This window comes from Gymnoscopelus microlampas, assembly GCF_963454915.1.
Source record: "Gymnoscopelus microlampas genome assembly, chromosome: 11".
NCBI classification, from domain to species: domain Eukaryota; kingdom Metazoa; phylum Chordata; class Actinopteri; order Myctophiformes; family Myctophidae; genus Gymnoscopelus; species Gymnoscopelus microlampas.
The window spans coordinates 5,038,212-5,061,389 of record NC_139948.1 but is presented as its reverse complement, the minus strand read 5'-3'; the positions used below and the strand labels follow the sequence as shown (position 1 = coordinate 5,061,389).

The following is a 23,178-nucleotide window of genomic DNA, read 5'->3' as shown; positions in this document are numbered from 1 at the left end:
CCCAGGCGCAGCGGCTTCTGGTTGGTCTGTGGGGGCGACCAGCGGCTTCCAATGTGAAATTCTGATCACTTCCTGACTTGCCTACGTATTTGGTGACGTTTGGAAATATGAGTCAAATAGGACCATGGACAGACTGGGAAGCGAAGTGAGAAAAAAACAAATCCACCGAACGGAGCAAATCAGTCTGGATTCCAGGCTAGGTTGACAAGTGGTATTGCCTGAAGGGCAATATTCTCCCTTAGCCAAGCTGGCGATCTGTCTTAGCTAAGCGGTAGAAATTCAGTCTCATGCAGGAGATCAGGGTTCGAATCCTGGGTAGGACAAAAGTTACGGATTGCAGCTTTAACAGTGAAAGTTGTGTGTTTGTAAAGTACCTGCAGAAACAGCCACTGCTCCTATGATGACTGAGGGAATCAACGTGATGAAGTAGATGATCATTGATGCAAAACATGTGATTCGGGCCTTAGCAGGTGATGCAGCAGAAAGAATCCTCTGATAGAATGCCTGGTAACCCAGTCCTCCCAGAGACTGCACACACACACACACACACACACACACACACACACACACACACACACACACACACACACACACACACACACACACACACACACACACACACACAAAGGAAGAGTTGACAGAGAGAGAAACCGTGTGTTTCCCCACAAACTCTCCCATGATTCGACCCGCGGGTTGCGCTCAAGAAGAGCCTTTGCAGTGGTGGAGAATGCTGGATTTAAATATTCAAAGAGTATTCTAGAATGTTACAAAGTGCCGTGGCAGCAGATCACATTTGAGCACAAGTAAAGGCAAGAGTTACTAAAGGACTGAGCCATGTAGAATTGATGGACTGCCTTAACTAGACACTCAGAGTGCAGATCTCCGCCAATCTCCGCCAGGCCGGTTTGTCTACCCAGGGCCCACAAACTTTGGAAGTCAGTCATAGCCACTTGGAATGGGAAAACATCTTAACTTTTCAAAGAATATTAGCTAATAGAAGAATCTGAAAATGTCAATGACAGTTCATAAAAACCCAAAGTTCATATTATTACGATGTTAAACATTTTATTATTCTAGATAGGGTAGACAAACCGTTTATGCAGTTATTACTTAGTCACAAACTCTTGTTACCACATGAACCCAATAGCTATGAGGCAAACATTATGTGAAAATTGTAGATCTTCCAGCATGTAGGCTGTTTCCGCTACTTTTGTGCAACACTGTCACACCATAAAGTATAAAATATGGCGTTAATTTATGAGAAAAACATAAAAAGATGAAATATGGACATTGAAAGTCTCTGCCTGACAGTGCGGATTATGTCAACACAGATGCACCCTCACTGTACATGAATAGGATTTGGGGGAAAACAACTACTAACCAATAAGAGGAATTCATCGATCCATTTTCCCACATCCTCTGTCTTGAGCTCCCCCATCCAGGGCGGTGAGTGTAAAGGTGTGAGTGTCACATTAGATGATGATGGGTGGGGAATTACAAAGGGAACACAGAGCCACTGGGGAAGGCAAGATAAAACAGAACAAGGAAATAGTTAAACAAAAACATAATTATGTTCACCGCCAGTGAAGAAGTGTACCTCCAATGCTATCAGGGATGGGGGATGGAGGTTGCCTTAACACATTCTAAAATGTATCAAAATTAACCAAAACTTGCCACACTCTTTAAAAAACAAGAACCTATGACATAGATGTCAAGCATAGACTGGCGACAGTGTGAAACAAGTCAGTCCCCTGTATGTCTGTGGGAGGCGTTTTTTTTAGGTCAGGCATGTAGTGGATAGTGGGATGTGTGATGCTTGTGTTTTCTGTCATGTAGTTAATTGATTTGGCCAGCATTGGTAATGCAAGACATGAGTTACAAGAATATGTAGTTGTTACCTGATTTACAAGAGTATGTAGTTGTTACATGATAACAAGTTGTTCAGAATTTGTTATTGTGAATTTGTATAATTTGTTTTACCCCCTGTCCGTCAGTGTGTCCGTGTGTCCGTGTGTCCTGTCCGTCCGCGAGCAGCTAATCTCCGGCACCGTTGGCTCGGTCGCTGCCAAACTGTGCACACACACTCCCTGGATGCCACAGCAGAACCTCTGCCCCAAATGTTTCACATGGGCCCTTTATAGCGCCACCAGGAGTCCGATTTGTGCAAAACATGTTTTTTGACAGCACTCCTACAGATTTTGTCAAAAAATCCCGGAAATCGGTACACAGTATCTCTATTAGTCATTAAACGAAACAGGTCTTTCAGATTTTTCATATTCCATCCTGATTGGCTAAAAATAGCTTCCAAAGTTTGCAGGAGTGCTCCGTTTTGAACAAAATGCCTCAAATCATGAACACAGCATGCAATTTCCTTGAAATTGTGGACGCATATTTCCACTATGCCGAGGAAAAAATGCCACTTGAAAATGTTCAAATCAACCTCATGGTGGCGCTTTAACAGGCCGATTAGTGTTTTTACCTATAACTGCGCCGATCTGTGTAAAATGTTGTAAGCGCACTCCCTAGAAGTCAAGGAAAACCCCTTGCCCTTCAGTTTTCACATCTGCCTTTTATAGCGCCACCAGGAGGCCGACTTATGTAAAACACATTTTTTTATATTACTCCTTCTGATGTTATCCAAATTTCACGCAAATCTGTACACATGATGTCTATAGTCATGGGATCAAGACGGATGTGTTTGATTTCTCATATTCCATCCTGATTGGCTAAGATTGACATCTACAGTTTGCAGTAGTGGCTTGTTTTGAACAAAATTCCGCAAATCATGAACGCAGCATCCGATTACGGTCAAACTTTGCATGCACATTCACACTATGTGGAGGAGCAAATGCCATCCTTTTAACATTGGCCTGTTATAGCGCTACCAGCAGGTCTGATTTAGCAAAACACATTTTTTTAACGAAATGCCTCAAATCATGAGTGCGGTGTCCGATTGCCGTGAAAGGCCTAAGACGAGGCGGCACCCTTTTCACATTGGCCTATTATAGCACCACCAGGAGGCCACGATAACGTACCTGACCTGGCGGAGACCTGTGCTCCGAGGAGCACTTTTTCTAGTTACATTTGTAATGTTTACATCACAATTGATTGGGATTCTGTATTATTTCAATATTTAATTAATAAGAATTGGTAGAGTAAAACATCTTGGTAATAATCACAGATGGACTTGAGGAGGTGTGGTACAAAAATCAGTATATCAACCAATAACTCATACTAAATATCAACAACGTTTTAGAAACAGGGACAAACCGCAACCACTAGTCTTTACAGTTAGACTCTTAATCAATCTAACTCCACCTACAAAATGCAGCATGCAATTTCAGTGACATTTTGCACGCTTATTCCCACTAGGCCGAGGAAGAAATGCCACTCTTTTCATATTGGCCTGTTATAGTGTCACCAGCAGGGGCGGCCATAGCTGAATGGTTAGTGAGCCCGCCAAGGGAGCCAGAGGCCGTGGTTTTCCCAGGTTCGATTCCAGGCCATGTCAGCATATGTGTCAATGAAATGAAATTTGTCCCTGAGCAAGACTCTTAACCCCTAATTGCTCACAGGTTCTCATTGGAAACAAGACCGCAAGGACTTTCATGAACAACCTGTTAAAAGGAATTATCCTTATCTAATTTAGCAATACACATTTTTGGAACAAAATGCCGCAAATCATGCATGAAGCGTCCGATTGCCATGAAAGGCCTAAGAATAAATGCCACCCTTTTCACATTGGCCTATTATAGCGCCACCAGGAGGCCACAATAACCTACCTGACCTGGCGGAGACCTGTGCTCTTTTTCTAGCTATTATTTATATTATTACTAGTGGTGGTGGTGGTAGTAGAACATAGCAGATCTACAAGCTTTCAACAAATAACTCATGCCATATATCAACAACGTTTTAGAAACAGGGACAAAGCCCAGCCACCAGTCTTTACAAGTACCTTCACAGAAAAACAAGGGCAATGTTGCTTAGAGGACATGGCAACACTGAGCGTGGAGAGAGCTCTATAACAAAGAAATCTGTCATTTACTCCTTCATGTATTCAAATGTGCTGTATTGGGTCCTACATGTACTGTAATTGAGGGAGGGGGGAGTATTACATGTATTTAGCCCCTCATTTGTAATGGAAATGTATGCTGTTAGGTAATTTCTTTCTTTTTTCTTCCTTGCTTCCTTGATTCCTTAGTCTTTTCTTAGAGTTTTTCCCCCTAAAAAGTATTTTTTCTTCGCTGTTTTCTCATGCCCCCCATTTTAATTGTCTTTGGGTACTTCGAAAAGCACTATATAAAATTGAGATATTATTATTATTATTATTAAGGGGCCAAGGCCATAGGGCCTTTAGACCCTTATTGCATCTCTACACTTTTGTTTTCTTCTTCTTCCTGAAAAAAAACAAGTGAAAAATGAAGCTTTTATGAGCCAATGAATATTGCAGTTTTATGAAAATTATGCATATGCCCCTAACACATACATGCATACTATTTTTTTTTAAAACTTTGCAGTAATGTAGAGGGTCATTCCAAATATCACTGAAACCAATCTCATTCCAATTGGCCAAAGAAAATGCTAACTTTAAACAGGCATAAGTCATGCCTAGTTTGGCCGACATTACATTACATTACATTACATTACAGTCATTTAGCAGACGCTTTTATCCAAAGCGACTTACAATAAGTGTATTCAACATAGGTAGGGAACGAAACTACTAATCACCAGAGGTCTTAAGTGTATTTCCCTGTAAAAACAAGCAACCAAGAGTATACCTAGCGCTAAGGTAAAAGTGCAATATATCAGCTATCTACTTTCAAGCACATGAGATAAAATAGCCAAATCAAATGAGCACGAGCTAATCAATCCAATACAACAATAGTTCCTAAACTAGTTAACAACAAGTAGGCCAGGCAAAGAGGAAGGGTAGTGTTTCCTGAAGAGGTGGGTTTTCAGCCTGCGGCGAAAGATGGGCAGTGACTCTGCTGTCCTGACATCAGTGGGAAGTTCATTCCACCACTGTGGGGCCAGAACAGAAAAAAGTCGTGACCGTGTCGATCGACCAGAAGGACCGTTGAGTGGCGGGGGAGTCAGTCGCCCCTTGGTGGCCGACCGGAGTGGTCGGGAAGGGTTGTGGGCATTGACCAATACCCGGAGGTAAGAGGGAGCTGTTCCTTTCACTGCCCTATAGGCTAGCACCAGGGTTTTAAACTGAATGCGAGCCGCTACGGGGAGCCAGTGCAGGGAACGGAGAAGGATAGTTGTGTGAGAGAACTTGGGGCGGTTGAACACCAGACGAGCCGCAGCTTTCTGAACAAGCTCCAGGGGTCTGATGGCAGATGCCGGAGCGCCAGCCAGGAGGGAGTTGCAGTAGTCCAGGCGGGAGATGACAAGAGCCTGGATGAGCACCTGGGCTGCCTTCTCCGTGAGGAAGGGCCGACAGCCATGAAACTTGCTTACACATGTGCCTTGACTCATGAGGAACACATCTATCATTTTGAGCCGTTTGAAAAAGCATTATACCTAGGATTTTTGAGCAATTTGCGTGAAACTGTGTCATCTGTGTGGGCTCAATTTTCACAGGTTCAAGTCTGTGGATTAAATGGCTTAGTCAGTAAGGGATCTGCCTCTCAGACACAAGGTTCCCGATTCAAGCCTCACCTCACGCAGGCTACATTTCAATTGCGTCGCACAAAACATGAATGCAGATAACATGAAATGCTTATTTGAGAGTGTTTTTTTCCACTGTATGACATACTTCATTGTGAAAATAGCCGATCTACAATCTCACAACTTTTCAGATAGCAACGCGCTGTGAGCTTGTAGATCGTCCATTTTGTGAATCACTGATCTAGAGTAGTTATAGTGAAACAGGGGCTTGATTCATAATGGAAGGAAATACTTTATACATATCAACAGACACCAACAGCGTGGTCTTAGCTCTAGCTCAATGGGAAGAGAGGCAGCCTCTGAAGGTCAGTGGTTCCGATCCCTGTCCCCAACAATGTATTGAGGTGTTCATGATTTGGCATTTATATGTTTAGACATAGTTTTTCTTGAGCTTAGGGTTAGGCATAGTTTTACTGAGGTTAGGGTTAGTGATGGTGGGTGGAGGTGGGTGAGGGGGGGCTTTCTCAAACTCTCGCTCTGGACAAAGTAACTTTGAAGGAAATGAAGGTTTCTAGGACAGCAGCCTCATACAAGATGGTCCATGGTGTGGGTGGAGTTGGGTGAGGGGGGCTTGTTCAAACTCTCGCACAGGACAAAGTGGCTTTGAAGTTAATGAAAGTTTCTAGGACAGCAGCCTCATACAAGATGGCCCATGGTAGAGGTGGGTGGGGGTGGGTGGAGACAGGTGGAGGTGGGGGAAGTACATTGTCACTTTTTTCTATAGGGTTGTAGTCGAGACCACCTACATTGCATTGTAGTGACTTGGACTCGAGTGGACTCGGTGGGGGTAGAGTCCCGAGTCCCTTAGTCCGAGACCGAGTCAAGACCGAGTAAAATCATGGGCGAGACGAGAGACGAGACAGAGTAAATCAAAATGCGGACTTGAGACCGGTCTCCAGTACTACAACACTACTTTTTTCACCCCAGGGCTGTTTGCATGCCAGTAGGTTAGGGTCAGCTATTTAAAATGCTCATTTGTTAATTGCATGGTCTTCTTTCTCTCAAGTTCAGTCTTCTATGTTTCTATGGCTTATTGTGCATATTACTTATAGTTTGTTCTTTCTTTTGTTTTCTTTTTTCACTCTGCATTCCTTGACCCTGTGTATCGCTGCTTGCAGCTATATGTATTATTATTTTGTTTTCACTTTCCACATGTCAAGCTAACATTGGTCAAGCCTCACGTGACACGTGACAATACGGTGATTCGGTGAAATAGTGTGATCTGATTGGCTAGTGACGTATAGGGGCCTATAAATACATGTGTCACTTTGAAAGAGTCTTAGCCTTTTTCAAAGTGAGGTAAGACAGGAATAATCACACTTACACAGACAGGACAGATAGGACACTTACATAGGACACTTACATAGACAGGACGGATAGGACACTTATACAGACAGGACGGATAGGACACTTATACAGACAGGACGGATAGGACACTTATACAAACATTCCCAAGTCTGCTGGCGGAGACTTGTGCTCCGAGGAGCACTTTTTCTAGTTATTATTATGTCTGCTCTCACCAGACTGATGAAGATGATCAACAGCTGGATGACATCGGTGTAGGCCACTGAGTAAAGGCCTCCCAGCAGTGTGTAGGTGATAGCAACACCTGCAGACAGGACAATGGCGTAGGACGAATGAAGATCAAGAATCACACTGACTGTCCCACCTGTAAAAAAAAAAAAAAAAAAACAATTAAGTATGACACCTTTTTGTAGTTCGACGTCACTTTCGGGTCCAAGAGGCATCAAGCGCCGTCCACTCTTCATTGTAGACAAACATGTTGGAACCCGTAAATCTTTTAACAATAACTTCCTTTTTCAGAAAGTAACCATTGAGGGTTAAAAGGGGTCTTAATGCTAATATCATACACAGTAAAAAGTAGGATAATATTTATATAAATATTTTATATATATATATATATATATATATATATATATATATATATATATATATATATATATATATATATATATATATCTAACTATATAAATGGCGAGCGACTTCCGCACCCTCGGTGCGACACCCCACAGCTCTGTTATCGAATAAACAACGCACCGCCAGACCACATGTCGCCAACTGACTCGCCACGGCGGCCGCGCTGAATTTACGCGTCGCGTAGGGGACATCTCATTGCTCACTACACCTTTTCCACCGCACAACATAATTAATTCTACTCACCAAATGTCGGACAAAACGGAAGGGGAGGCAGCTTCGTACCGTTTACCGTGCACACCACCGACACCGCACGGCGACGGGTTTCGCCGAAACAACACGAGCGGCCGCCATTGCACTCTGCCCATGTCCTCCACAACACCACACACACACCTCCTTTGCTTCAACCCCCCCCCCCCCTTCTTACGTACCTCCTTTGTTCCACCCAGGCCGTTACTTTCACTTCACTCATGTCTCGATCACAATATGTCCGTCCTTCACGTGCCATGTTCATCCCAAACACAAAAACAAACAGCCACGGCCAGTCGGCCACAGCACAGCACGCTGGCCAGGGTAATCTGGTAAACAAACCTGCCTAGGTTCATGACACCACAGGACTCGACAGTGATGTCATCATTATGCAACCCGGAAGTACAAATACCAAGGATAGGTCAGTGATGTCAGTCGGGTTGCCAAGTTTGCTGCCAGGTTTTAAAAAACAAGCGACAGAAACAAGCAAACCGTGCATGAAAAAAAAAAAAACTGCCGAAGGGGTCCGCCATGTTCCAGGGGGGTCCCCGGGGGTCCCAACACTCACAGGGGTCGGCGGACCACCAGGGGGTCCACGGACCACCAAAGTAACAATCACTATTAACATTTTTTCCAAATTTTTTTTTTTTTTTTTTTCCTTTTGGACACTTTTACTCCGGCCATTTGGGTACCCCAATATACACGCACCCACGCTGGGCCCCGTGCGCGGCTGGGGTTGAGGGGGGCGTAGCCCCCCGAAACTCTAGTATATATATATATACGATTTCCTCTTCGATTTCCTCTTCTTTTTGGCGTTGGCAGGAAATCGGTAAAATGACACTTTAGTCGTTATTTTTGTCTCAGATTTGTTAAAACAGTGAGGGACACAGCACTGCGCATATTGGCAAAACACACACACTTGGACCCGGAAGTTGTTCTGACGGCTTAATAACAGAATAAGCCAATTTAACCCTAGTGTCCCAACTCTGCACAAGTCACAATACTGTAGGTGAAACAAAACACGAAAATAGGTAAACGTTCAGCAAAGATAGCAGATTTACAACCTCACATGCCTTCCACGGTGCGCACTTTTCTAGTTGTTAAATATTGTAGGAAAGAAAACATAACGTTATTTAACCAGTAATGGAGATGTCTAATTTCTAACATTTAAAGATGATGACGTTTCCATTTAGGTTTCTGTTCCTATAAAATATCCTTTTGTTTCTGTTTCTTTTTTGTTTCTGCTCCTGAAACCTGTTTGGAGCTCTAGGTAGGAAGTACTGACTGATAAGCAATAGTGAACAGCTAAACAGAGTTAAACAGCATTGATGTTGCCTGCATCCTGTGTGCCATTTGTAAACTCTCAGAGTTACAGATCTGTACGGGTCCATTTGGACCACAGGTGGTCACTGGACCCGACATTGATAAACAGTGATATAAAGTATGACTGACCCACACTGGGCAAGACCTAGTTGGTTGTGTGTTGAGTGTGTACGGAAGTACCGGAATTTGGCGGAAGTACCACCCAAGGAAATTATGTTAAAGGGCAAAACCGCTTTGGTAGAGGTTTGGGTTGTGTAGTTACCTTACCATGCTGTAACTCCAAAGGTGGAAAATAAATCTAAAATAATTGCTCCATTGATTATAAATTGATAATTCAAAATATGGTCCTCATTGACTTACATTGTATGGTAAAACAGCTCTCAAAGTCACTCTTTTAGCACATAAACGAACGCAAACAAAGCTGATTCAGACAATATCACCAAACCCAGTACTGTTTATTTTTTTTTATACTAATGTCAACTTCCTTCAGATTTTACTATTTGAAGATTCGGATCGGTGGATCCAGTCCACAGATCCAGGTTTTCTTCTTAGTAAAAATAGCAAAATCAACAGGTTAAAGTTAAAAATGTTATTAAAAAAACAAACAGTACTGGGTTTGGTGACGTTCTATATTGTCTGAATCAACTTTGTTTGCGTTTGTTTATGTGCTAAAAGAGTGACTTTGAGAGTTGTGTTACCGTACAATGTAAGTCAATGAGGAACATATATGAATTTATAATCAATGGAGCAGTTATTTCTGATTTCTTGTCCACCGTTGGAGTTAGATCATGGCAAGGTAACTACACAACCCAAACCTCTACCAAAGTGGTCTTGCCTTTTAAGGCTTAGAAGTCTGTTTACTTTTTCTGTGAAGCAAACAAGTGTTGTGATTGGTCGAAAAAGATTGTTTCCGGGGGAAGTACATACGATGGAAGTCCCGCCCCTATAGACACTCTCTGCATTAGGTCGTGACCAGGCTTTTCTCCTAGTAGATGAGAAAAGGCAGGGAACGAGGCTATGACTGACCCAAGGCAGCCAGGGTGCCGGCCACCCACAGAATGTCACTGAGCAGACTGGGAAGCAGAAGGGCTGTGGTGATTGCGTTGCCATAGCGATGCTGAAATGGATCCATCATCGTCACGTAGCGCTTAGACCTCATTTGTTTAGCAAAGAATAAGCCTCCTGTTGGGAAACAACATGAAGGTGATGGATTAGACCAGTGGTTCTCAACCTGTAGGTCGGGAACCCACATTATTACCATTTTGGTCGCAGCACAATTACGGTACACTAATTTGACATAATAAGCCGTTATTACAAATAATGTGTTTCTTATTAGCAATAATGTTTTTTTATTAGAAAGAAACAAACGTTGTTGTACCCTTATTTTCCACTATTATCCCTTAATTATGTTCTAATTAGAAATTGAATGAAACGTAACAAAAGGCGTTATTAGAAATGGTGTTCTCTGCTATTAGACAGAAACAAACAAACACAGTTATACGCTAATTATGAAACAATTCCTAGAGGCTGACAAAGCCCAATAAGACCTAACAAAGCCTAATAAGACCTAACAAAGCCTAATAAGATGTTATTTCCACTTACTTGACCGTACAACCCCGCAACTACTAACTACACGATGTGATGTTAGGCTACTATTAGTCTACTGTAAGGGTTTCGTTAGAACAAATGTGTTCTTTATTAGGCCTTTATTTAATATTATTTCCACTTACTTCAAGTTACTTTACATCTAATTAATTCGCCTCTGTCCTCAGCCGGTTCCATAATATTTTGCATTAGAAGATGCAATTCAACATTTGACCAGTAGGGGAATCAGCAATGTTATGTCTACGGGCGCAACTCTTGCGCAATGTCTTAAAAACATGTAACCGGATGAGGACAGAGGCAAATTAAATACTTTTTTCAACTTGTTGGATAGCTTTTATTGTGCGCTAGAACTTAAAACATTTGAGAGCATGGCAGAAAACCCTTACTTTTTGGATACGATGTGCAGAAAGGGGTAAGAAACATGTAAAGTGGAAAATGTGCGACAACGTCCTGCTAAAACGGCACAGAGAAACGAGGAACCTCATCTTGGAGCTATACAGCGGAGGGAGAGGTTCCGTAGGGGCTATCTAACTTGTTGACTGATTGGTCTTTATGACGGTCCATCACTTTTCCATAGCATATGATTGGTTGGGGGGCGGGACGACCTGGGATGTGTGTGTGCAAGTCAATTTTAGAGGAAGTGGTTTTGGTGTGTCTGAAGGACTCATATGTGTATGTAAACGGGAGCATTACGTGACAATCGTACCACTTAGTGCATAAATGATGAATGAGTTTACTCATCTGTATTGATAGTGTTTAATATTTATCCTGTTTGGAGTCAAGACGAGTCCTGGTTTTAACGTTACTGTAGTAAGCAGGCGTCTCGAGTTACACTGGTGTTAGCCTCATGCTAGCTGAGCTAATGTCCAGTGTGACAAGCAACACCGGGATCGTTTTGGAATATAAAGACTTTCGGACACTTGTTTTATATATTTTATTCAACGTTTGTGAGACAAATGTTTTATTGTTAATTGTCAAGGTTTGTTTTAGTGTCCTTCATTTTTTTCCCCCAAAGTGCTTGGAGTGGCAAAGCTTAAAAGAAATGTGTCCATAATACTGGATTTCATTGTCAAAATGGCTTATTTTGCAGAGAGTGAAAATAAAATAATAAGCTGCAGCAATTGTTTCACTTTATTAAGCTTTCCGAGTTGATGTTATGATCTATACAGCAACCAGCCAATAGGATGTGTTTAGGCTATTTTGTCTTCACCTGATATATAACGAGCATACATTTTCCTTTCATGACGTTAGCATGGACTGGCTGGTGTACAATTTACGGTACAGTTCTGTAGTAATGAGAGGTAGTGTGTTCCTAATAACAACATATTATTTTTTATTAAGCAAAAAAGGTAGGCAGAAGTATAATGTGTCCTGACGTTAGCACGGAATAGCTGGTGTACAATTTACGGTACAGTTCTGTGGTAATGAGAGGTAATTTGTTCCTAATAACAACAAAATATTTTTTATTAAGCAAAAAGGTAGGCAGAAGTATAATGGGTCATGAAGTTAGCCCAGAATAGCTGATGTACAATTTACGGTACAGTTCTGTTGTAATTAGATGTAAAGTAACTTGAAGTAAGTGGAAATAACATTAAATAAAGGCCTAATAAAGAACACATTTGTTCTAACGAAACCCTTACAGTAGACTAATAGTAGCTAGCCTAACATCACATCGCGTAGTTAGTAGTTGCGGGGTTGTATGGTCAAGTAAGTGGAAATAACATCTTATTAGGCTTTGTTAGGTCTTATTAGGCTTTGTTAGTTCTTATTAGGCCTTGTTAGGTCTTATTAGGCTTTGTTAGCCTCTAGGAATTATGTTCCATAATTAGCGTATAACTGTGTTTATTTGTTTCTGTCTAATAGCAAAGCACACCATTTCTAATAACGCCTTTTGTTATGTTTCATTCAATTTCTAATTAGAACATAATTAAGGGATAATAGTGGAAAATAAGGGTATAACAACGTTTGTTTCTTTCTAATAAAAAACATTATTGCTAATAAGAAACACATTATTTGTGATAACGGCTTATTGTGTCAAATTAGTGTACCGTAAATTGTGCTGCGACCACTATTTTTTGAGGGTTCCACAGAAGACAGTGAAGAGACAATTTAATTTAAAAGAAAAAATACATTACTGCATCAAAAGTAGCCAACAAACTATACTATATAAACTGGTCAAACATTGGCCAAATGGTCAAATAATATAAGTGTGAAAATAGCCGATTTACAAGCTGTGAGCTTGTAGAGCTGCTATTTTCACAATATTTATCTGTGGAACCAAGTCAAACTAAATTGAATGCCTCAACTCCTACAATTCCAAGTGCTTGTCAAGGTGGGGGGTCCCCAGTTCCAATATGATTATTTTGCGGGTTTCCCATTTCACATGTGATTATTTTGGGGGGTCCCCAGTTCAAATATGATTATTTTGGGGGTCCCCAGTTCAAATATGATTAATTTGGGGGCTCGCAGCCTGAAAAGGTTGAGAATCACTGGATAACAGACACTTCTCAGTGGGCCACAAAACACGTCCACATGTTTTATGACAACCATCACATCATTATGGATTATTGTCTCCACCAGGCCGAAGGCGTGGCAAGAGAGTATGTTTTACCCTCTGTCCGTCCGTCCGTCCGTCCGTGTGTCATTCTGTGTACAGCTATCTCTGGCAACGTTGGCTTGATCGCAGCGAAAATGTGCACACACACTCCCAGGATGCCAGAGCAGAACCTCTGCCCCAAATTTTTCACATGGGCCTGTTATAGCGCCACCAGGATGCCGATTTATGCAAAACCATTTTTTTTATATTACTCCTACAGATTTTATCCAATCATCACGCAAATCAGTACACAGTATTTATAGTCATGTGATCAATGTTTAAATCAGCCTCATGGTGGCGCTACAACAGGCCAATTTGAATTTTTAACAATAACCGCACCGATCTGTGTGAAACTTTGCAAGGACACTCCCTAGAGGAAGGGAAGAAGGAAAAACATCTGCCCTGCATTTTTCACATTTGCCTTGTATAGCGCCACCAGGAGGCCGACTTATGTAAAACACATTTTTTTGATATTATACTTTTAGATTTTATCAACATTTCACACAAATCGGTACACATGATCTCTATAGCGGAGACCTGTGCTCCGAAGAGCACTTTTTCTAGTTAATATACTATATCAGTACTTTTGCACACTCATACCCCAATACAGCAAATTATATACCCTAAAAAGTTATATTTTCACAAATGCTCAAAAGAATTCCCACCGATTGTGTACCCAAATCCCATTTTAATGAAGTTGAGGGCATAATAAACATGATGTTGGAGTGTGATTTGAGTTTTTTCTATTAAATGAATACATATATTTTGAACGTGATTTCCAAGTCTGTTACATCACAGACTTGAATCTCAGCTCTTCCCAGACTACAATGGACTACAGTTGAAATTGGAAAGAATATACATGCTGCTTTTTACCGATGAGGAAGGTCATCGCAGATGCAAGGGGTGCTAGGGCCCAGATGATGCCACGAGAGGGACTGTAGACAGCCTCAGCTGTACCCATGATGGAGGCTCCTCCAACCCAGGTGGCTGATGATGAAGATAAGGCATTAAACACAGTTACACATACACACACACACATGAACACACACACAGATTGACACTTGCACACAACACAAATTGTTGCTGCCGGGAACAAACCTTGTAGGCCTACTGTATGACCAAAACCGTTACTTTTCAGGAAATAGAAGAAAAAATACAGAACTTGTGTTCCAATGGATCCAATGTAGTATTGAGAGCCACATTGTCTTAATACTTGTCATTGGTTAAAATGATTTACTGCAAAAAGACCACATGGAAGACTTAATCACTTTCAACTTGGTGTCCCTATTTTGAACATGTCACTATAGGCAAAATGTTTCACACATTGTCAAAAGTAGCAAATCTACAACACATTTCATCTTTTCAGTACTTTTTCACAATGCTGTCATAAGATTTTTTGGCACGCTCTATAAGAAAGTGCTACCCTCGCCTGTCTTGCTGCCTATAATGCACACAGACAGACAGACAGACAGACAGACAGACAGACAGACAGACAGACACACACACACACACACACACACACACACACACACACACACACACACACACACACACACACACACACACACACACACACACACACACACACACACACACACACACACATACCCAACACACACACACACACACACACACACACACACACACACACACACACACACTGTGGAAACAGCAGTCTTTCATGTATTCCGTCAACGGTACAATCTTTGTCAAGTAGGCTAGCAGCCTACATGAATGACACCAATCCCATTGTCATGAATGCAATACGTTTGTATGTTAATTTAAGCCATTACCGACGTGTGCAGTTCGCGTTCGAGTTACACTAAAATAAAGCAATCATGTATTCCCCGTGAGTCACGGGCTGCCGTGAAGCCACGTTAATGAGAGAAGGCAGTCATAATCTGAACGTTTGTGGAGTAATTGATGAGTGAATGCATAAACATTAATGGATGAAGGCTGGTGTGTGCTGGGATGGTTATAGCTCCGATCTCCCGTGGCCCAAATAAATCCACAGCGTAAAGATCACCTAGCTGGGCACATGTTTGGAACGTCAGGTTTTTATCCTTAACCGAGGTTGCACAACTTTAGAGGACGTAGCTTCTGTATATACGTTTGGAGACCTCACTGTTATGAAAAGATTTACAGCTGTGCCTGTCCCGACTCCCGAAAAAGCTCTCGCATAAGCGTTCGTATAGCCTAGGTCTGAGCCAGATCCGCAATCTTATCTGAATGACTGTTAAAGCACTTGTTTAAATGGGTGAATGATTAAGCACCAAACTTATAACTTTGCAAATAGGCTATGTTAGATTGTGTCCATATCGCTTGAGTTTAATTGCTCGTCATTGTCACTTGGAAATTAAATAGGCGTGCATGTCCATGTATGCCTTTATAAAATGTTATATTTTCACAGGGATTAGTTATTATAAGTGTGTTAGATATTCATTTTGGAGTGGATACATGTGTCCAGATGCTTGTCAAATTGTTAGACAATGCTGCTCCGCAGGTCTACGATGGAACAAGCAGATCAGACGTGAGATCTGAGCATGCCGTACCCCCTCAAGTCAAAGTCACGATAGAATGATAAATGCTGACAATTGTGGTGATCTCGCCGCACACCCGTTTTTTGGTCTACACCACTTTGATAAATGAGGGCCAAGTTTTCTGCCCGACACCAATGATTTTCAAACTACAGTATGGGAACAGGGGGGTCATGGGAAAAGGCAATCTCACAGAGAATTATTGCTCTACCTAAAGCTGACAATGGGATGTTGGTTACGAAAATCCAGGAAATGGTTTTACGAACTGACAAAGTCTGGTGGAGAGCGATGACTTACTGTATACATAGACCCAGCCGTACCGATGCAAAGATGACGCCACCAGTCTTTGTGAAACCATTTTCTCGGAAGGCTATGTCAATTCATGTTTTTCAGATAATTACGTTTCTTCAGATATTTTTGGGCTTAGATCTGCTGTTTTTGAAACATTTGGAGATCTTGAACAATTGTGAAAAGTTCCAATAATTGTGAAAAGTTTCCCTGGCACAGATTTTCGGATTGGGGGTCGGCTTTCACATCAATTTGGGGGTCCTTGACATGAAAAGGTTTGTGTATCCCTGATCTATGATATATGCATCGTCGTACAAATTGTATTTTCTCACCTGTCATTGTGAAGATGCCAATATAAATGTTGATGTTGCGTCCTCCTATCATGGTGACTTCACTTCTGGATCCCACACATTTCTTCTCCTCCCTCATGGATTTCCTAGAAGCCCAGACCCCCATCGCCAGGATCAAGGCATAGAAGACCAACAGTGCTACCAACGCAGCTATGTTTAGAGCCATCGTGAAACTGTAACACACAAATGCAAGCAGACATGATGTGTTACAGTTAACATTATGTCCTTGAGATATATATTGAATCCCTAACTGTTCCTGTTGCTGCCATGCATGGCTGATGCTGCCATCGGGTGTGTCTAATGATAAAATGTATTATTTATCACGGAAATGTTATAATGAATGCTGCAAAATGCAGTCAATTCCATGCCTTTTCACTTGTTTCTTTTCCCCTCAGGGGCAAAAGGACCATACTGTATCTGGAGATGGGACTCTCGCTAAACTGCTCTGAATCAAAAGTAAATAACTGTTATTTGTATATACATTCTCATATCAGTTACACCCCCTTTTTGTGCCCAGCATGGGTACAACCTTTTTTTTTTTTAATTCCTTACATAATGTAAGTTACAGTACAGTACAGTATCACAATCTGAGTCATAGCCTACGATAGCTGATGTTTTGCTACTATTGTGGTTAGAATGAGTGCAGAATGTGTAATATAAGTCCAAAACAAAAGTGCATTGTCTTGCCTCTATATATGCACACATATTCCAATTCAGACTGTATCAACTTAAATACTTTTAAAGGCTTTTGAAATGATAACAACATGTCCATGTTTAAAGTCTGGTTAAGAAACTAAAGGTATGCGGGCACAGTGGTGCAGACGGTAGCGATGTCGCCTGGGTTCGATTCCCACCAGGGACACTGTGGGCGCTGGGGGCATGTTCTCTCCTCCATGTCATCAGTGCCCATATCCTAGGTGGGGTTGGCGAAAGGGCCTCCAAACTGTGTGGAATTTGCATGTTATCCCTGTGTCCCCTCGGGTAGGTACCCTCACAAAAAAAATGCAGTAATCCTGGTCTCTATTCTGCCAGCCGGGCTGCCAGGTGATAAGCAGCGGCCTGCTCACTCCTCATCCATTGAAGGAAGCATGAGCTCAGTTTGGGGCTCTCCCCAGGCTGGCAGAGGGAGAGTAGTGCCCATGATTACAGCATTGGCACTGGGTGAAAAAAATGGGTTACAAAAATCTATTTTGAGGTATTTTTACTTTCCAGTATTTACAGTTTCAGTGCTTTTACTTCTACCCCACTACATCTCAGAAGCAAATATTGTACTTTTGCTCCACTACAATTATTTGAAAACTTTACTGTAGTTACTAGTTACTTTGTAGATTTTGATTATTATTACGAAACACACATTAACCACTTCAACCCATATACATTGTGGCCATTTGAAAATACCCCTCAATGCTCACAATGCGTCTCGATGCGACGCATTGTGAGCTTGTAGATCTGCTATTTTCAAAAGATTGTTATACATTTTATACATTTAACTTAAATGGGACATTCTGCATGATGAGTACTTTCTACTTTTGGTACTTTAAGTACATTTTGTTGCCAATACTTCAAGTACATTTTGAATACTGAACTTGTACTTGTAACAGACTATTTTTTGCAATAGGGTATTGATACTTTTACCAAGTAAACAAGAATGACCAAAGTCATAATAAAGCCGCAAGGGCAGGCTTTTTTGGGCCCAATTTTTTCATAGACCTGATTACTTGTTTTTTGGCAACCTGGCAACAGATTAACGCAGATTAACGCTCTAATGTTTTTTATATAAGTGGTGGCAACATCACACGGGTCTTCCCAACAATAGCTAAGATTGAAGTCAGTGTGAACATGGCCAAATAATAACTTAATAGCCAAACTAGGTCTAATGAAGCACGCTAGCATTTAGGCTATCCCTCCGGCCTGAGGCTATCTCCCTTTCTCTCTCTCTGCTGCAAAGAAGGAGAGGCGGGTGCTGCAAAGCGCCGTCTCCCCATTGGCTTAAAGGGGGGGAAGTGTGAAGGACAGGCAGGACATCCAATGACAAATAGGTGTCTGTTACGGCCCTAGCCGTATGGTTATATTATGTGTGGTTATATTTTGGTTATATGTCTGTGCTATGTGTGGCTTGTGTTATATTGTTGTCTTTCTGTGTTCCATATAAGGTCATGAGTGGTGGTGGAAGCTGTGAGTCTGAGTCTGGGTGTGGTGCTGGTATGAGTGAGTGAGTGATTGCCTTCCAGCTGTCCAGATTGACAGGTCCAGCCTCTGGCCCTGTTCTCCTGCTCCCATTCGTCGCCCCTTTGTCTCCGCCCTAGCCAGGGCTGGCTGTTCTCTGAAGCTCACCTACAAAAGCTCATTCTGCTCTGTCTGTCATGGGGACTGGTTGCTCTCACTTGAAAGAGCTGCAGAGATTCAATCCCTCTGTCTCCCCGAACCCATGTAGCCTGGTCTGATCTGTTCTGTTGTGTTTTGTTTCTGTTTCTTTGCCTTCTGTTTGTTCATTTGTCCATCAGTGACTTTTGATTCAATCAGTTATTTTGTTTGTTCTTTAGCTACTTTTGTTTGCCCTTCAGTTATACTTTTCAGTTTCTTAGTTTAATCTATAATAGTTAAACTTGTTGCTTTTTGTCCAGTATTATTTTGAGTTAAGCATTGTCTTGTAACTATTTGTCCACTTCCATTATTTCTTGTATTTAGTTATTCCCTCGCCTTGTAGGGGTGTTTGGTCTTTTTGTTGGTTAAACCACTTTGTTTTTGTATATTCTTTAGTTAGGTAAGTAAGTTTAGTAAATGTATATTTTTCTTTTGTTAGGTTTAGGTTAGGGGTAATTTTCTTTATTAGGCAGCCTTTTTACAACTGTAAACCGGCACCCTGAAGTTCTTTGGCACTGGTGAAAAAAGACAAAAAGAGTTTGAAATCTCTGCATAAAAAAAGGAAATAAAAACAATTCATTTGTGAAAGCGACTTTGTCCTCCATTATTATGTCACCTCCCCTACCCTAGACAGGGGGTCGTAACAGTGTCAAAGGAGGAGAGGCGGGTGCTTCAAAGTACCGTCTCCCCATTGGCGTGAAGTGTGAAGGACAGCCAGGACAGCCAATGACACTTAGGTGTCACTAAATGTCACTCGGGTGTCGACACTTTGTCACTCGGGTGTCGACTAGGACTAGTGCTGTTTATAGAGCCGCGCTAGCGCATGCGGCTAAAAAGATTTGAGTACTTCTTCCATCACAGGTTAAGTTACTGGCTATAGATCACTCACCCATCATTGCACTCAGTGTCCTAAAGTCAACCGACAATCCCTGACACCTTCATCTATAAATCAATCATTGTTAGCTCCCCACCTTGGTTTCACACATCACTATTACGTCAAATAAAGCCATGTTACAGCATATGGGACTCTACTTACTTGCCTCAGTGACCGAGAACCTGCAGTGGATTTGAGAAAAGGGCTGATAGATGTGTTTTAATAATCATTTGTTTAGTGTCATCTCTGGCCTGACTCATGTGAAGTGCATATAAAATGTTAGGTAGTCTCTGATTACTTCTCTCTATGCGAGGTCACTTGCTCTATCCTGTCTGATAAGATTCTCTCTACAGGAGAAATGTCTCATTCTACCTGCTGTGTTGATACCAGTCGGCTTGGAGTATGTAATAATATTGTTAGAAGGAATTGTTTTAAGAACTCTCAGCACTGCCACTGGGTCAAAGCCAGAGCAAAAGTTTTACTATATATTAGTCTGTATATTTATTTTATTTAACGTGACCTTCTCCCCTCAGCAGCTGCAGCTACCCTCTAAAACAGTGGTTCTCAACCTTTTCAGGACACGACCCCCCAAAATAATCATATATGAACTGGGGACCCCCCACCCTGACAAGCACTTGGAATTAGTTGAGGCATTGCATTTAGTTTGACTCAGTTCCTTCAGATACATTTTGTGAAAATAGCAGATCTACAAGCTCACAACGCCTCGCAATGTGAGACGTTGTGAGCTTGTAGATCGGCTATTTTCAACAAAAAAAAATGCCTCTTATATTATTTGACAAATTGTCATTTTACTGTCATCTGTCCCGACCCACAGGTTGAGAACCACTGCTGTACTCTACCCCCTCCTTCTGTGTGTGTCCACAGAGAACGCCTTTTGAGCTGAGAAGTGCTTTGGACATCATGTCCATAGGCCTAGTGCTCGCACACAGTGTGATGCCTGCACTATTCCAACCATAGACAGTAAAACAAAAAGAAAAGGGGGTGAAAAAACTGGTTACATGGCGGCTTTCCGACATGTCGCCTTTCCGACGTTAACGAACCCTATACCTAACCCTCACCCTAACCCTAACCGCACGCGGAAGCCACTAGTCGGAGTGGCGAGATGTCGGCGTGGAAGACTGTTACCAAAAAACTAAGGGGACGTGACAGTTTCTATAGACGGGTTTCCTGTTAGTAAACATGAGAGGAATATGACCGCACAGAGGAGGGGGAAGCCTATGGGTGCGTTTGGAAATTACGCACCGGAGCACACTCGCCTATTAGTTTGTATTGGCCAGTGCGCTCACTGCCGCTCAGGGCTGTATTTTCGAACGCGCCTTTCACCCGGGCATGCGCAGATTGCGCATTCTGCTCTGTGATGACGTCGCGCGGAAATCCGTCTATACAGACCCGTTTTGAAGCCTGTAGTTCAGTGATTTCAAATCCACCATCAGGCCTGAGCTACTCTCCACTGATACCATGCCTGGGTATTGTTAAGCTTATAAAACTAATTGTGTGTGCTTATTTTTGCTCTGCAGTGAAACTAAATGAGTTAATGCTCTCTTTTGGAGTGGTGTGGCTTACCTGCTCGTGATGACGTATGGAGGAAAAATGTGCACTATTGTGTTGAGGACCAGTCATATTCATTATATTGTATAGCAGTGGAAAAATCTGTATCCGTTTGTATTTAATGTGAAATAAAATGTTATCTTTTGCAAATTCTAGTGTCTTCACTGAGCTCCCCAATGCAGTTCTTAAAGTCATACCAACCTGTGTTTTTTGAGTTTTATTTAATAACTGCTGTTTTGGCCCTGGGTGTTAAATGTTACCACCCTACTTACGTTGCATTTTAAATTATGTTTAGCTACACAGTTACTTAATTCTCTAATGTTTAACTTGTAATATTATATCTTATGTGTGTGATAATTTGGTTGACTATTTTGAGTATTTTTTGTCTTGCTTTGTTTCAGTTTGTGTTGCAATTAATTTGTTTTGGTTTAAAAATATTCTAATAACTAATGCAATGAAACTATTGTTCATGTATGTGATGCGATAATACTGCAACACAACTGATGATAAAGAAATAGTAAAACAAAAACAAATAATGCACTGGTGGTAAGAGCTCTCTGTGGACCCCTTTTTAAAATGCTGCCATTTTTGGCAAGGTCTTGTTCGTTAAAGCACAGGCTGGATAAAGAAATCTTTGAACTCAAGTGACTACTTTTTAAAAATAAAGGTAAAATAAATAAAGAGAAGTCATCATGCTGAGGAAAGAAGATCACACAGTAAATGCAACAAACTTCCCAAGTTCAAGAGCACTTATCACCATACAACCAAGCAGATGGAACTTTTGTCTTCCATGCCAGTGGTTTTCAAACATTTTCATGCCAAGGACCCCCACATTGATATGTATTTGGCCGCGAACACCCATCTGAAAAGATTTTGTGCTAGGGACCCCGATAACAGAACTATAACATTGTGTTAAGTGGTTAAACTGATTATGATGCTACATTAACTCATTATGCTGTGGGAACCCCTTCACGGACCCCTGGGGGTCCCCAGGCCTTCTAAACATTGGCATACAAAACATGACTGTCATTGAGTGCACTTTAGCTTATTTTCTCTCTCTTTAGCTTCCTGTCCTTATGCGTACAGGTACAAACGTATAATGTATGTACAAGCAATGTAGATGTATGATATCAGTATCACAAAAATAGATGAAGATCAGATAACCTTATTTGGTCTGCAATCCAGAAGATTTGTTGATCAAGCTGGGAGATGGAGCCTCATTGTCAAAAAGTCCAGGTGTGATCAAGGACACACTTGCCTCTGTAGTTATAGTACCAGTCTGCTTAATGTTTCACAGACAGATGACATGACAAACTGTTTGATGAGCTTCATCAAACAGGTTTGTTTAAACCACCCGTGTGTAATGACATCATTCAATAATGGTGTGTGCTACTGACAGACAGGGAACGTTCCGCACCAGAAAGTTTTAATCACATCATGTTTATATATTTTTTGACCGTACAGGGAACGTTCCGCACCAAAATAAAGAAAAACATCACATGGATGCAACTGGGACGTATCATCAGTGTTGTAGCCTGGGGTCATAGGGTGTTTCGGGTCTCGCAACATACAACATACACCCTCGCCCAGGTGACCCAGCCAGGGTTGATCAAGCCCCGACTTACGTCCCAGTAGCACCCACGGTCAGTCCTCTAGGGAAAGACAGGGCCACTCAGTCCGCTTCTCCGGAAGTACTCTGCTGGGACTCGGGGAGGCTCTGGCACGTGGAGGGACTAGGCTCTGTGGGTTGTCTCCTGGCCCGGCTCCTCCTTCGTCTCACCAGGTCCAGGACCTGAGCGCTGCGCCAGATCAGGT

General features: G+C 41.9%; 1 pseudogene across 1 annotated transcript in view; it reads right to left on the bottom strand.

The window, feature by feature from the left end:
- Nucleotides 1-22,626, bottom strand: part of LOC311054516 (high affinity choline transporter 1-like) — a 52,416-nt pseudogene extending 29,790 nt beyond the window's left edge. The window contains exons 1-7 of the transcript in view: nt 22,528-22,626; nt 16,539-16,729; nt 14,255-14,368; nt 10,207-10,362; nt 7,194-7,342; nt 1,382-1,516; nt 375-528 (exon numbers count right to left, since the gene is read on the bottom strand). The product of the transcript in view is annotated as a high affinity choline transporter 1-like (transcript). The remainder of the gene's footprint in view (nt 1-374; nt 529-1,381; nt 1,517-7,193; nt 7,343-10,206; nt 10,363-14,254; nt 14,369-16,538; nt 16,730-22,527) is intronic.
- Between the last annotated feature and the right edge of the window lie 552 nt (nt 22,627-23,178).